The sequence below is a fragment of the Aythya fuligula genome, chromosome 1 (genome assembly GCF_009819795.1).
Source record: "Aythya fuligula isolate bAytFul2 chromosome 1, bAytFul2.pri, whole genome shotgun sequence".
In the NCBI taxonomy this organism is placed as follows: domain Eukaryota; kingdom Metazoa; phylum Chordata; class Aves; order Anseriformes; family Anatidae; genus Aythya; species Aythya fuligula.
The window spans coordinates 124891631-124909071 of record NC_045559.1 but is presented as its reverse complement, the minus strand read 5'-3'; positions in this window follow the sequence as shown (position 1 = coordinate 124909071).

Sequence of the window (17441 nt, the reverse complement as noted above, 5' to 3'; positions counted from 1 at the left end):
TCACCCAACATACTATAGATGCACCCTGAGTACACAGCCCAGGTGCAGCCTGCTCTGCTGTGATGCTGAAAAAAGAATACATTAACAAATGTGACTGCTCACAGCACCCAGACCAGTAGTATGTAGTATAATGGGATAAAATACTACCCACTAAAACTATACAAACAACTTGGAACCAATGAGTATTAGCCTGTCTTATTTCTTCTGTGGTCTGTGGCGTGTGAATGAATAGATGTTCACACAAATAATCACTGGTTTGTGCCTGATTGCTTTACTCAAAAGGTTTTCATTCATGCACACCACATTCCTCTACAGAACATTTTAGAACATGTTCTAAAAATGGTAAGTATCTGAATCATTCCTGATTTGAAATACTTCTGTCTAGCAAAAGAATATTAAATTTTATATATGTCATTAAGACCACTGAAACACGATGATGAGCAACTTAAAATTGCTAGGTATCTGGCATTATCAGTCTCTTTTATTCTTAATGTAAAAAATGCAACAAAATGACCCAGAAAAGTAGACAATAATGCTTAAAAATATTGGTGATGAAGGTAGTGGTTTAGAAATCAACATAGCTAGGATAGATTTAGAAATAAATGAAATGTATGCCTAAAGACAAGGACTCTTTGTTAAAAGTGTGGCATCAAATGGCCACTCTCCACATTCTACAACTCTGTTGTAGTTGTGAATAGTTGGGTTATTGTCTACAGAACAGCGCACAAGCCTTTTAGCCATCTTTCTGCAAAGATCATGACTGTGAAAGGGAAAGCCACTCAGAAATACATCTTCCCTGCCAACACGGATTACCACTTCCACATTCATTACAAGTTTGACACTGAATTCACAACCTGTATTTTTTCTACCTCCTGCCTTTTCCAGCAACGCCTCCACCTCCCCATCTTGACTTCATCATCTCACTAACAAATCCTGAACCACTTCACAGAGTTATTAGTATCTGACTGGCTTTGTTTAGTCAGTAAAAACACTTTTTTTTTTAATAAAAAAGTGAGAATTTATCAGCAACCCCTGAAGTCAGGGAGGAAGGAAAGGAGAGGGAAGGCATCTGTGTGTTTTGATTTTTAGGAGTTTTACTTGTCGACCTTTCTGTTCTTTATATCTCTTTAAAAGATATGACTGTGAGGATATTATTTTGACAGAGTGTTTACAGAATTATGACTCCCTGACTAAATATGCTTAGTTTGCCAGATGTGGCATCTATTTGAACAGCTGCACTTCCGATTGGGGTTTATCAGCAGCTTATATATACCAGTATATATATTTTAATACTATACATTCCTTAATGCTTTACCTCCCTAGAGAATATTTGGGATGCTAGAGTAAAAACTGGATTTGTCTTGAAAGGTTATTTGCTTTAGGAAGAAGGAGATTTTGCAGTGAATAAGCATTAGATGCATCATATAAAGATTTGGTCAAGATTCTGGGAAGTGACCGTTGAATCCGGAGAAGTTTTTAAGGTTTTCATTCTAAAGGATTTACTTTTCCAACACAACACAGCAGAAAATCAGGGCCTTTAAAAAGAGCCAACTTGCACACCAGAAACTTTCCTTGCTACATATTCACTTTTCTGTTTATATCTGTGAATGTCTGGGATTTACTACTCCCTGAAAGGAAAATGAAAAAGGATGGAAAACCTGAGAAAGGTTGCCAATAAGGGCACTGACCATATTGTTACCATCAGCTTCCTGGACAGCTGAAATAACAGCAGCCTGTTTTAACGCTCTTGAACCAGTTTCTCCGGGTTGATTACACTTCACAGTAAAGACTGCAATGCAACCATCACCAAAAACAGCAGCACCTTAATTTTGATGCAGAATAGCTATGGTAGATGTTGAGAAAATCTCCTTATCCACCCAGACTTGGTTTGGCTTCTAGGAGAACCACTGAGATGAGAGTCCATACAATAGAGTAGTTCTACCATTAACAACTGACACCACGTTTTACAAGGTCTGAATTAAACTCTCAGCTCAGAGAACTGTAATACAGGAGCAATAATGTTTTGCTGATCCTTTTATTGCCGTATTTGGACTGTAAATTCTCCAGGGAGAAAGGCTTTCTTCCAATGTGAGGGTGTAACTCAGTTTGGAGAGTGGGCCCTCCAGGTAATGGAGCAAGGATGGTTTGAGAGTGGTGTGCACTGGAAAGAGAGGCTTCTGGAAAAGAGATGCTACCTCTTAAACATGTTCTCTGTCACATAGTCCAAACCCAAACAGCAGTTACACATTTTGAAAACTGATTCAGTCAATAAGTCAGCAAGAGTGCAGGCAAAGCTGGAAAAAGAGGTTGCAAACAGCAGGGAAATCAAATTGCTGGGATGAAAAAGGACTAGCAGCAGGAGGGATGCAAATGGTTGGTATCAAAAAAAAAAAAAAATTAAATTAAAATTAAAAAAAAAATGAAGTGTGGCTTGGGAAAAGGAGAAGAAAGGAAAAAGATCTGAGAACAAACAGTGCATCACACAAACCAGCTTGGCAAGTGACTGAAGTTTGTATAGGAAAATCAAGATAGCTCCACTGATTTCTAAATAACAATTCAAGATGCTCAGATGAACAAAAGATAATAAGGTGAATTAGGTATCAAAGAGCTACAGACAGAAGCAGGGCTGGAGGAGCATATGGCACATGAAAAGCCAAGATGGTGGAGAGAAAATAAATGGGAGAGCATTAAAGAAGGAGGTCTCCAGTCAGTAAACATGTGAAATGGTGATTGTGCAGAAGAAAGGAGAATGGACCTGAAAAGACACGATATTCAAAGGAGAAATGGGAGAGATGACTGGGGCTTGGAACTGCAGAAGGTGTATAAGGATTAAAGAAAGGTCATACAGATTTCCATTGCTTTTCCTTCATGCAGAGGTACCTCATCTTATTTTGTCTTTTCACCTCCCTCTTGTTAGCTAGCACTTTTGTATTTACACCACAGGTGTGTGACTTGTTTTTAACAGATGTTATTTCAAGCAGCTTGAAACATGACCTTAGGTTTTATAGCAACCTTTTACCAAACCAACACCTCTTCTCAAGCAATTTCCAGTTCAATCCTGCCATGACCAAAATGCTGCATGATAACATCTTTGCAAATCCTACAGAAGAAGCACAGGGCCAAAACAATATGTATGCATCTTATTGCTTCTCAGTTTATGTTTTCTTAAAGTCAGTTTAATCCCACATATTTAGTTGTGTAAGCAAGTAATTTTAGAAAATTAAGTAGGAATTTCCCTGTGTGTTTATGACATGCCCATAATGATAGATTTTTGTTTGCGGTTGAATATTTCCCTGAAGTGTTTACTGATTAAACATTCAAGGCACTCAGGAAATGTGATTGTGGGCTTGACTGCAAGCTAGATGAAGAGAGAAAATGTCATTGATTTAGTGGGTTTCTAGGATTGATAAAAACAGTCCAGAGTCTGGATTGTGAATAAATGTGTACATGTCTGTATTACTTTTGAAGTGGGAACTCTTGCTTTCATGGACAGCAACATTTACAAGACATCTAACTTCTAAACAACTTATAAATAGAACTCTGAACAGCTGCAATCTACAGAAGGATATACTGTAAATGTGTTACTTGGGGTCACCATTCAAACAGCCTGCATATAATCCAGGCAATGAAATATGCCATGCACGATGTGTTTTGTATGAACAGGACTAGTCTGTAAATAACACATTCACTGACATTTGTTTCCAGAAACCAGTCCCTAAGAGTTAGGCTTCATGAATTATTATGAAGGTAGAAATGAGGCTTACTACCAGAAGTATGCCTCAAGCTAATGCTACTAACAACATAAATTTGACTAGAAATGTTGTCTACAAGCACAAAAGCAGGGGCTCTTCCCCATCAAAAAGTATCTTTTCTGTTTTGAACAAAGCACATGCAAACTTTAAAAAAATGTAATTTTAGCTTTGCACTGTCCATGAAAGAACAATAAAACTCATTCAAAACAAAGCCACTTTGTTGCCAAGTGGTCAGTAGTTTAAACAGTCCTATATGCTTAGTAATAATAGACTTGTCAAGAAATTTAAGAAAGACACTGCCTTAGGTTCACCCTGCAAAATCATAATGACGCGGTCTCGCAACTGGCAGGAAAGATCCAGGAGTAGGAAGGTTGACCAGACTGCATTTTTGGAGGAGCTGAATACTTAGAGTAAGGTGCCTGCTAGTATTTCTTCTGACAGCCTTGGCTTCCCCTGCAACTCTGCTGCGGATCCTCCCTGCTTTCCCCTATGACACGTGTTTCAACACCATCAGAAAGTGCTGCCATGGATAGCTTTTCTGCAGATCAGACAGGCATGAGGCACTGATGCCATCGTTCATGCTCACTTTATAACAGACTTTATAACAGGATAAGCTTTTTTTTTTTTTTTTTTTTTTTTCTTTTGTCTTTTAGGGCCAGGTCCTTTAATCCTGCTGAATTGTGTCAACGCAAGGCAGCACATGGGAAAGCAGAGTGGCAAGCTGCTCCTGCCCTCCTACAGGGCTGGAGCTGGGGAAGGCCTGGCTGCATTGGCTGCCCATAACGCAGAGGACAATTGGTCTCATCTTCCAGGAAAGCCCTGGGCTCCTCTTGTCATCAGCTTGCAGTGGCATAGCACAGTGATGTCAGAGTGCAATGAAATCTGTGGAAAAGGTTTCTAAAAGAATGGAGTCGGGCAACTGCATAGTTTTGTTCCAAAAAATCTGTTTAATATATAGGCTAGAGTTAAGTTATGTGGCTTTGTTTGACATAGTCAAACATGGCTATTACAGAGAGAATACGTCTTGCCTTTTCCTGAACCACTTTCATTGCAAAATCTGTCATTCATCATACATTTGGTCAGAAAATGAATTAATACTCCTTCAGATTAGCTCCCACACACTTCCTAAGCAAACAGTAGAAGTTAAAGGCTGGCAGTTTGCTCCTGTTTATTGTTGCATGGGGCTATATTAGTGTGAGTATGTGATGAAGAGAAGTACAATAGTGTATACTTTAAAATAGGAATCAAGAGGGAAATATAATCCAGAAGTTTCAGTTCAGCTGCCTCTAATGTCTTTTCAAATCAATGTCTTCTGGCATTGTGTGGATTTGGCGAGACACCAACCTGAGCTCTTTAGGCATAACGAGAGCCAGTATTGTAGACTGTGACAGATGTAGACCTTTAAAACAAGGCAAAGCAGAAAAAGAAGTAAGGAAAAAGTGAGCATTCAGAACAGAGCAGCTTGTTTCTTGAATTCATCAGAGTACAAACTCAATGCCACTGTATCACTGCCTAGATCAGAAGGCAAAACTAACCACGATTTCTAATTCCCTGCAGGTGTGAACCAATAACATTCTTTCTGTCTTACAACTGAAACCCGGCACAGTAACAATTCCAACAAAACACAGGAGCCAGACCAACCTAATTTATTTCTGATGCCTGCCATTTGCTTTAAAAATAAAAGCAACCTCTTTGTCAAGTACAACTGAAAAATCGAGATGTTTCCACACCAGAAATTATAAGATTATCCGTTCCTGTACATTTGTAATTTTGCATGTCATGCTGGTAAAGCTGGACTTGAGGGCTTACAGGAAATAAAATAGCTACGTGCTCTTTTCAGGATTCATACACACACAAAGGAAGAGTCTAAATTAATAACCTTAAAAAAGAAAATACAATTGCATGCTATCATGTGAGATATTTGAAGTTATTAAATTACAAAACTGTAGAATTACCCTTCCTTTACATAGCTGAGCAATCCTACACCTTTGTTTATTAAAGCAACTGACATCTTCATTGCCTGTACTTTGGCATACAATTCATCAAACAAGTTTTTATCTTTTAACTATGTCCGGACAGAGGAAATCAACAATGGTTTGATTTTTGTATAAGAAATTATTTTGTTCTTTCTCTATGTTGAAGTCTGCATTTCTCTCATTGTTTTCAGCCTAGAATTCCTGCCTTTGAAAATTCTACTCGGGCATTATCAGCATAGTGTGGCTACAGTTTCTATTGGAAATACCTTTAAGTATTTGACAATGTCGCTTGTTTCTCAACTCTTTGAAGAAAGCCTTCCAGAATTTTGAAGCTGAAGCAAAAACAAAACAAAACAAAAAAACCAATGCAAACCCAAAATATGTTGTGTTTGAACTTTGCATATGGTAAGCATTCCTATCGGGTTAATTTTCTGATTTTCTCGTATTTTAGGTTAACATTGACAGCACTGTATTCGTTATATTAATGCTGCAGTCAAAACCTCTAAGCAAACTTCTTGTTCTCCTTTGAAAAACTACTCAGTCATTAAAAATAGCTACACATGCCATTCTGTGTTCTGCAGAAGTTCTTTCAGTTAAAAATTAAATGTCAGAATGGTGAAAAAAAAATGGAAAAAAAAAAAAAAAGATTTTTTAACATAGTGGTTAACTGACAGGAGAATATCATATAGAATGTCTGAGAAATTGTTCAGATAATATAGGGCAAGTATAGAAAATTCAGGTGGACTATCAAATATATTCTTCACAAGTGAAATTTACAGTTAGCTGTTGAATTAGTATTTTTTTTATAGTCACTATTGAAACAGCTGGTGTCCTCATGGGTTTACAAACTAGTAGAGGAAGCAAGTAGTTAACACCACGTGTCAGAAAGACTCTAAATTATCCAAGGTGGAATAATCAGTAGCAGTTTAAGAATTAAGCATTGATCTGACTCTCCTCTCTAATTAGAAGACAGGATCATTCTCTTAAAGTTTCAACTGAGACATTTTATTAAATGCACCAGCAGGGACCAAACACCACAATCAATGACATGTTATTTGACAAACTTCTAGGTTGCAAGAACACATAAGTTTTCTGATGTTGAAGACAATGGCTGTTTTAGGCAGAATGTTTTTATGTTAATTCCAAAAGCCATTTTGCTTAATTAGTGCAAACTATTACTTTATTGGGTTCTGGTGAATTTTGATATCAGTCAACAAAACACCTTCTACTTTCATCTTTTACTTTATTAATAAGTTTAGTATCTTTTAATGTACATTTTGGAAGATTAACTACATTTCTCTGTGTTTCTCCAAATTTGGTCAATTCATTGTAGCTCTAATTGTGAAACTATTTAGGTGAGATATAGATCATTCACTTTCAATTATATTGCTGACTCTATCTTTTGATTTAATTACCTCGTATTTAAAAACACAGATTTATAATTAGATGCTACCTGGCAACATCTTAGAGGACCTGCCTGTGAATAACCATAGTCCTTCCAACTTCTTTCTGTGATGCCTTTAATAAACTCAAAAATGGTCTGGCAGCCAAGAGACTGAGATCATGGCCTTCTGAGTTGATTGGTATTATCTTACTGTATTGTTTTTCCCTTGGAAAAGTCATCTCTCTTTCCTAAGCACATGCTGTTTCTCATTTACAATAGAAAGTGAATGGAGAAGTTTGTGCAAAAAGTTTCTGCTAAGGAGAAAACTTTTAAATCATCATTGCTCTAGCCTCTCACATGGCAATACTTATTTCATGTTAATAATATCTTGGAATAGAAGGAAATAAATTTAGCCTGTGAAGAGCAGTGTCTGGACTGGCATTCACCTGAACTGTGAATAGAGAGAAGAATACCACAATTTGGTCTGTTTTAGATATCTGATGCAGGATGAGATGAATCTGATCTTAAAAATGGCTCTGCTGACTGTGAAGGCAGTCAAGACAACCAGATCCAATATAGACTTCTGCTCTGTAGACACCTGAAAATCTTTATAATGATGATCTTCACTCACAGAGCTCACAGGAGACTCTAATGTGGAACAGCCTTCCTGCACTACTCCTTTAGTCTTTTAGGCAGGTACCTTTAGTCTCGAGATCACTTTGAGGAAGAGACCATATTGTCACTTAGAACTTATATTGCACTTGCAATCAAAAGTGTGACAGGCAAGATGGTAATACTTCTGCTAATAATCAAAAACCTGATCTAGTGAACACACACTAATACCCCTCATAGAGCTATGACAGTGTGCATGTGCTGTAATTGTAGCTAGTATGATTTGTCAATGTGTACTTGAGCTCTTTGTTCATTCTCCCTGGTCTTATATTTTGAATGCAGTTATGTACACTTCTGCCTAGAAAGTCAGATGGCCACGTAAAAGAGTATAACTTTAATCCTGCCTGCAGGGCACCAGGCAAAGACTGAAATTCTGTCTCTCTTGAAATCAGCAGTAAGTCTGTCTTTGGTGGCAACAGCTGTTCACACCTAGAGCCCCAAATCCAGTGCATAACACAGACACGATAAAAAAAAATGCACATTATCATTTACCAGCATTTCTTACAGACTGCACTTCATAGAATCACAGAATGGTTTGGGTTGGAGGGGACCTTAAAGATCACCTGGTGTCAACCCCACTGCCATAGGCAGGGACACCACCCATGTCATCAGGTTCTTCAGGGCCTTGTCCAATCTGGCCTTGAACACTTCCAGGGATGAGGCACCCACAGCTTCTCTGGGCAACCTGTTCCAGTGTCTCACCACCCTCACAGTGAAGAATTTCCTCCTAAAATGTTATCTAAACCTCCCCTCTTTTAGTTTAAAACCATTCCCCCTTGTCCTATCATTATCTGACCAAGAAAAAGTTGTTCTCCAGGTTTTTTATAAGCCCTCTTTAAGTACTGAAAAGCTTCAATGAAGCCTCCTCTTCTTTAGGTTGAACATTCTCAGCTCTCTCAGCCTTTCGTCATAGGAGAGGTTCTCCAGCCCTCTGATCATCTTTGTGACCCTCCTCTGGACCCCCTCTAACAGCCCCACATCCTTCTTGTGCTGGGAACCCAGGCCTCGATGCAAGACTCCAGGTGAGGCCTCATGAGGACAGAGCAGAGGAGGACAATCACCTCCCTCAACCTGCTGGTCACTCCTCTGTTGCTGCAGTTGGCCTTCTGGGCTGCAAGTGCTCACTGCTGGTTCATGTCAAGCTTTTTGTCTACCAGAACCCCTAAGTCCTTCTTTGCAGAGCTGCTCTCAGTGAGTTCTTCCCCCAGTCTGTCCTCATGTCTGGGATTGCCCTGACCCAGGTGCAGCACCTTGCACTTGGCCTTGTTGAACCTCATTAGGTTCACGTAGGCCCACTTCTCCAGCCTGTCCAGGTCCCTTTGGATGGCATCTCTTCCTTATGCTGTATCAACTGCACCACTCAGCTGGAGTCATCTGCAAAATCTCATTGAGGCATCACCACTCAAAAAGGAATTAGAAAGCATAACTAGAAGGAACAACTTTCTGAGAAACAGTATTGTACAACATGTATATAAAGTAAGTGTTACTGGTCTCTGTTGCAGGTAAAATACATTTTCCACTGCCCTTTTCTTAAAATCTCTCTCTCTTTTGGTCATCTATTTTACTGCCTCCTGTGCTGGCTGTGGATGAACAAATAATTCCTATTTTAATCAATCTGTCACCCATTCTTTGTGCAGGACTCCCTTCCTTATAAACATTTTGATCTGAAGAAAATAATATTTCCCTCATATTATACAAGGCTCGGGTTACAAATTATCAAGTTATGCATACTTTCCTGTAATTTAGTTTTTAAAGGTATAAAAGCTGTCAAGAAACTTTCTCTCCCTATTATTATTTTAAGATTTCATTAGTCTGATTTCATTTTTACATCATTTCAGCTGTAGCTGCTCATCTAGATCAAAAGAAATGGGAATGTCCTTCACCACAGAGTGCTGTGACAAAAACCGTAGGGGATTTACCTGTTCAGTGTGTTATTTTGCAAACCAGGAGCTAACCTCTCACTAAAGTTACCTGCACAAAATAGGAAATGATAAAATGGTAGACAAGATGTGACTTGGCTGGATTAGGAAAACAGCATTACTGGTTTTGTGACTGTAATTATTAGGAAATGCAAGCCAGAACAGAACTGAAGGAACTAGCTTTCAGTAATAGAAAAATTACTTTATCACTGATGGAAACCAGTAGAGGACTATCCTAAGGTTGCAGCTGTAGCACACAGAGCCACCCTTAGCACTGCTTTGCTGCCCTCCCCTGAGCTTGCCATGAGCTTTACATGCAAGGAAACCAGGCATCAGAATCCATTTTTCTTCTGTGCTTTTTGCCTGTGAACCACAGATAGCTGGGTCTACAAGTCACCAGCTTGGAGAGGTTAAGATACTTTAACTGATGCAGCTATCAAATGTAACTTAGGTCATAGAGGAAGACTAGCATTAGCAAGCCCTCCTGATGTCAGAAGAACTATATCTGGAATATGTGACAGACAGGATGAAGAAGGTGGACAAGTCAAGAAAGCCCTTTTATTGCTGTCCGAGATAGCGATCATCTGATGTGGAGTTGGGATCACTTGATGAGCTGACTATGGATCAGCTGATGACAGGGGATGCAGACAGAGTGGGGGATGTCATCTGATAGAAGTTATAAAAAGGTTTCTCAGGGTCTATTTTCAAACTACAAAAGGGACTGGTTATAGGATGTGGCAGTTCTGAGAGATGACACATCTTAAGGAAAAGCTTGATCCCATTTTGCTGTGACATGTGATGGTTTGGGGGCAAGACTGCTGGAAAAGCAGTGTTCATCCAGCCCTTCCTTGTGTTTGGTTTGGGGAGGGAAGAAATATTAGCTGGGATTCTGGTGAATTTTATTGTATAGTCAAGAGAAACATGGAAAGAAGCTGTGTCAGGCCTGTGGCATTTGGGGAGTTAGGAAAAAAAAATACATATTATGTGTGGGTGAGAGGCTGGACCTTGGGCTAAGGTAGAATCTACTGACAAGGAGGATGCTGGTGAGGAGGCAAAGGTGAGGAAGCTCCATGGCTGCTTCTCAGTGTTATCAAAATAATTTGTTAGTATGTCAAGCTTGAACCGCAGTTACTAAGTGTACTTGTTGCAGACAGAAATAATATGCATTTCACTCGGAAGAGAGAAGCAGCAATAAGGTTTATTGATATAGAGATTACATAGAGAATCTTAACTGTTTGTCCTGTGAATTGCATGCTCAGCTTCTTGGCATCTTGGTTGTGTTAACATTAACATTTGTGCTTCCTTATTCATTAAAAAGTCTTTGTCAATTGGTTCTTAAGGACCAATTGGAATTTTATACTTATGTAATTTTATGTATATGTATATATAGATGTAATTTTATATATATATAATATATTTATAGGCAGGCCTGATACCTTCTGGGCAGTACTTGTTCTTACTTCAGGCCTTGCAAGTACTTCCTGGGGTAAAGAGAGGGGTTGTTTTCCATATGCTCCTTCCTTTCATTGTTACCTCATTTCTGGAGTGCTACAATGAGACTCAAGATAATGCCAGTAAGCTGATCATCAATCGCAGCTCTGTGAATGCCTAGGGATAATGCTTTTCTCCACAATTCATCTCTCCATTTTTTAAATTCTCTTTGCAAGGGTTTACATTTATTTTCCTTTAATTTATTTTCTGTTCCTTGTTTCACGGGTCTTACTTTATGATCTCCTCCCTGCGGCTTCTGATTTCAGTTTTCAGCTGGCACATTGTCCCAGCCCATTTCACGGCTGTAGTTAACAATGCCATGTATTAATACTTCCCATGTAGGGAGCTGCTTGGGAGGCTTACTACCTTCTTTTTCATTATATTCCATCACTTCATGTTTTATCCTGTTTTGCAACTATATAGGGTTTAAGAATTGCTGGGGCTCCTCTAATCAGTGGTTTTAGTATTGTAAAATTTACAGTAGCAGACAGTGGGAAACTATGGGTTCCTCGTTCATGTGTGGCTTGTATGCAAGCAGCTTTTGTGATGGCTGTAGAGCTCACTAAAAGATTTAATGGGGATTATGGAGGGCTTTCTTTGCTCCCTGGTGTCTATTCCCCCAGCCTAATAAGCTACTAGGCTGGTGAGAGAATGGGGCACATCTATTGGGTTGAGTCCTAAATGTAAGACAACTCCTGAGCCTGCAGCCATTTGCTTCATCCTCACTTAGCATTATTTGGTCACCACCACTTAGCCAGACTTGCCATGAGTATTTAGACCCAGTTTTGCTTGGTTGTCTGCTATATTTTTCTTGTAGATTTGCCAATTGCAATGGATCCCAGGGGTGGTTTCCATAATATGTTGCAGAGCACCACCCTGAGATCCGTCAGTTCTTTCTGTTTTAACAATGGGTACTAGCTTCTAGTACTGTTTAACACCTTTATCAATGACAATGACAGTGGGACTGAGTGCACCCCCAACTAGTTCGAGGAGACTCAACAGCCTGGACATGGAGAGCAACTTTTTGCTCAATCAGATAATGATAGGACAAGGGGGAATGGTTTCAAACTAAAAGAGGGGAGTTTTAGATTAGATGTTAGGAGGAAATTCTTCACTCAGGGAGTGGTGAGGCACTGGGAGAAGTTACCCAGAAAGGCTGTGGATGTCCATCCCTGGAGGTGTTCAAGACCAGGTTGGACAACGCCCTGGGCAACTTGATCTAGTGGGTGGCATCCCTGCCCATGGCAGCAGGGTTGGAACCAGGCGATCTTTAAGGTCCCTTCCAGCTGTTCTAAGATGAATCAATCATGATTCATATTCAGGAGGATCTGAGGGGAACAAAGTGTCATCTTTTTCTGGCTTGCTATCATCAGGACACACCCAGATGTCTCCATCCCACTCCTTAGGGGATACTATTAATTTCTTGATCTGTATGTCTTTTTTTCCAAATCTTTTTTTCTTTTTCTTTTTCTTTTTCTTTTTCTTTTTCTTTTTCTTTTTCTTTTTCTTTTTCTTTTTCTTTTTCTTTTTCTTTTTCTTTTTCTTTTTCTTTTTCTTTTTCTTTTTCTTTTTCTTTTTTTCTTTTTCTCTTTTCTTTTTTCTTTCTTCTTCTTTTTCTTTTTCCTCCTTTAACTGTTTCTGCAACTGTTCAATTCTTAAAGACAGTAAGAACTCAGTTATTTTCCTTCCTTCTCTTCCTCCCTTTACATTCTGCTCCTTTCTAGCTCTGTTCTCCCTTGCCTGATATGTAGCTTCGAACAGGTACTCAGCATTTTGTCATGAGCCCGTTCTTCTGAGAAGTTGGGACTTGGGTTCACTCCACACTTTTGTATTTGTATCCTGCTGACTACACTGGTTTGCTGTGGATGGAAATAATATGCACTTCATTCAGAAGACAGCAATATAGTTTATTGATATAGAATAATGATTTAACGAAGGTTACATGACTTAAAGGTTTGATGATGGTAAGGTAAGCCTGATTATAACTGGTTGATACATTTAATCACACACTACTTAAAAGGCATTATATACTTCATAAAGACAATAAATAAAAGAAATTAAATATGATATAAAGACACTACATAAAAGACATTGCATACTACGCTAGGCAGGGTTGACAGTGTCATTAGTCATGAAGTTTAGGATGGAGCTCCTTTTCCCATTCCAAACTCTGAGGAGTCTAGATATGACTGGATTCTACCCTAATCCTGACCTAAAGGCTTATCACCAAGGAGACCCTCTCGTTGAATAATGAGAATCAGAGTGGAGTTTCTATTGATCCTCTGACTCTGAGGAGGGAGTCTAGATATGATGGGATTCTGTCCCAATCCCAGACTTAGTGGTTTATGGGATTAGATACATTACACAAATCTTTTAGTTATCTAAGATTATAAAGTGTGATCAGAAGCGCCATTACAATGTGTTAGCATGCTATTACACATGCCGACTGCAGCGATAAGGATCCCCTCAATACAAGGAAGTAACCTTGAGAGCCATCCTGACCCAGGAGAGAGACCCTGGCGTGCAGCCTGCTGTTTTGTCAGGAGAGCTCAAAGGGCTCTTGGGCTGCTTGTTATTTATGGGGCAAGATGACTGACTTATGGTTATACTGTTTACAAGCCGATCTTGGTGGGCGCGTTGCTCAAATTAGCCCTTGGCTGTTGAGCAAGATGTTTAAACATTAGTCTCTCCTGTTAGTTCCTCCAGTGTCTGTTCTGAGCCAGACAATAACTAGCTTTGTGGCCACTGAAAAAGGCTTTGCAATTATCCCTCAGATGCTGAGCAAGGTCTTTGGGTGAGGCAGGCAGACTGAAAGGAGGGGGGGAAGCAAGGGGAGCACACCGTCACAGTGCTAACTCAGGCCAGGTGTCCCTGAAGACAGAGGTGTGCAGGATGACCAGGACTGTGGGGCTGCTGAATGTGAGGTCTCACCTCCATAGTGAGCAGTCTCTGCCCTAAAGACTGGAGTCTGGATCAACGGAAATCCCACCGTAAGGGTCCAAATACAGCACTCTGGCTGGTCTCCAGGAAAGGGTTCTCAAAAGGCAGAGTATAATAGGTGCTACAATTTATGGTAGCATTCATTTAAGCAATTAACTCTTATCTGAATTTGTGAAAACTTCCTGAAATTGTTCTCTTATTCTATGAGGTGCCTTATGTCCTATGATATAATTTGACTACAATGTTCTTGTTTGTATAACTTAAAAAATAAAATAAAATAAAATAAAATAAATCTTTACTCATCTTGTAATCTACTTGAATGTGTTTCCTTGTTCAACTCATACTTGTTTTTCAAATTAGAAATTCTTCTTCTTCTTTTTTTTTTTTTTTTCATGGTTTCTAGTAAGATGTAGGCTCTGCAGTACCTCAATTTAGTTTGAAAGAAATAGTTTGCTTTTTTTTTCTTTCCTTTTAAGTCTAGAGCAATGCCCTAGCAAGTCTACATATTTGATTGTGAGCATCCAAGAAGAGGGAGATAAATTTTATTTGTTTTAGTAAACAGTAACATGCTCAGACACAAGAGTAGAAATACAAATGAAAGAAGAAAATTCATTAGAATTGTAAGTTCTAGTTTTCTTAGCCATATTAAACAGATGTTCACCTCCTGAAAGCATTGATTTGTCTTTATAATAAGACACACCGTTTTGCTAAGAGGTGAACTTCATCATTCATCATAATTCTTACCTCAAGCCATTTTCTAAGAACAGACACAAACTTACAAGACCCTTTTTTCCCCGTTGTGCTTTTGTAAAAGGAAGTGTCCATCTAGTTTTTATTTTCCATCCCTCACTCTTGCAAATTTACTGTTACTTCTATCAATTACAAGCAAATACTAAATAATTAGAGCTGTGGCAGTGTTTTTTTTTTTTTTTTCATTTTGTTTTGTTTTTGGTGTAAAGTTTGGGGTAAAAATTGACAAAAATAGTGAAAGCAATTAAACTGTTTCTAGAAGTCTGCATCAAACTCTAAGTTTCTTTTTGTTTCTAGTCCCTGCTTTTCCCATTTTGTTACTACTTTCTAACAGTCACTTCAGCATGGAGCTACACACTAGCATGTTATGCTGCTTATTTAATTGTACTGTATGAATTACTCTGCTTAGCACGAATTGATTAATGTTATTTTGAATATAAAGAATCAGGTCTGGGGAGAGAAAAGAAGCACTAACAAAAAAAAATGTGAACTATGTCAAACAACATGAGGAAAAAGTTTTTTTTAGAGGCAATTTCTTTGCTGTCTATGATGAAGAAGTTGTTTAACCTCATAATTATAGTTAAATTCCTGAAGTGAACTTGAGGTTGTGGTAGTTGTAGGTGAAATATTTTCAGACCAATGAACACAGGTGGATGTAGCCAGGGAAGATGAACTGGTAGTCTGTGATTAAAAATAATATTACGTTCTGCTTTAAAAACTTGGGTGTTTCAGCTGGTGATGAACCTGGCGATGCAGGCTAAAATGCACCTCTAGTGCAGATTATTGCATACAATTTAAGGTCTTTGTCCCAGCTTTTTTCCACTGCAAGATTGTTCTCTTCAGCCGATGTGCCTTAGCTTATCTATCAAAACTCCCTGCAAAGGGTAGGGCCTCTGCCATTGCTATTCAGAACAAAGCATTCCATAACTGGGCAAATACTGGTGCATGACCGTTTTTTTTCCATGTTGCACTTGCTTTTGCAGTCTCTACGGGCTTCAAAATGTGCATGTAACCTTACACTGAATAAACTCTTTCCATATAGCCTGTGCTAATCTTAACACTATGATGTCATCCAATCTCCACAGTATTGGTGAAGCCTGTTTTAATATTCTAGCCCTTTTGATCTTGTCTCGTAAATCAGTCCCTCAATCTCCTTAATTATTTTAATTGCTCTTCTTTAAATTCCCCTTCAGTGTAATTTTCTAATAGGAAGATTCCCCAAAATATCCCAGGCATGACCTAGTTAAGTAGTAGGCAAAGGTAAGTCATGCCAAAGGAGCGGAAGAGAAGTCTGTTAGTTCCTTCCTCAGTAATGGGATCTATCACCTGGAGGCTTAAATTCTGTGGGCTTTCTGCTGCTGCTGCTCTGTAACACCATATAAAACAAGTGGCTAATAACTGTCCTTTAAAAACAAGTTTAAGAAAGACTCTATACTATTCTCTGAAATAATCCATTAGCTTCTTCAGCTCTTCAGTTGAAGTCCAGTGATTACCAACCATAAAAAAAAAATTGAATATGGTAAGATGACAGTTCTTTTTTTTTTTTTTTTTTTTTTTTTTTTTTTTTTCCCCACAGCAAATTTAATTAAAAAGATGAAAGATGATGCTCCACCTGTCTTCTAGTAGCAGTCCACAATGTTTGGCCTTAAATAGCAAAATTGATGCCAGGAAAATATCTCCGAGACAAATTGGAAATTGGTGTTCTATTTTTTTTCCCCAAGGAAACATGGTGAAGCTGCTCATGGTATATAAGGCCATAATTGAGCTAGGCTTCTGGCACGTATGAACAAATACTTGTAGGTACTTAGGTGACAACATCACTATTACCTTCTTCTGACTATTCCACAATGGAAAGATAATGTAATTAGTTCAGCTAAACAAAAGGCTTTGGTTATTTCTTTGTGGCCACTGAAGTCTAAGAAAGGAAAAAAAAATTCAGTAAGCTTCTTTATGTAACAAGGTACTGAAACAACTACAGCCACTGTAAGTAAAGGTGAGAGACATAAGAGATCATAAAATACAGGAATCTTCCTGGCTGCCTTGTGGCAGCTGCATGTCTGAAAGAAAAATCAGCAGAAAGACCAGAGAAGGGAGCAAGGAAGAGTGATTTATTTATTTATATATTTATTTTTAAGGCATGGCACTAAGAAAAAGCAGGAATCTTGGTGAAATGGCAGCAAGTACACCCTATCTACTTGCATGTGGGGATGAGGGATTATATGATCCCCTGTAACATCCAGGATTGGATCAAAGATATTTAATGGGAACCTGCAAAGGCCAGGTTTTTGGCTAACTTTGGCTATTTGGAGACAGAAACAAAACAAAACAAAACAAAAAAACTTCTTATGGATTGGCCGAGTCAAATTAACACCACCTGACAAAATTGTAGTTATTGCAGATCTGTAGACATCCACACTTCTTTTGATACAGGTCACCAGTGAATGTTTTTGCTTTGGTCAGGGTGCATGTGGAGTTGTACAGTTCTAAATGAGGACAATATATGCTTATGTTGAAAAAATGTTACTGCAACTTATGGAAATAATGATGGTAGTACAGC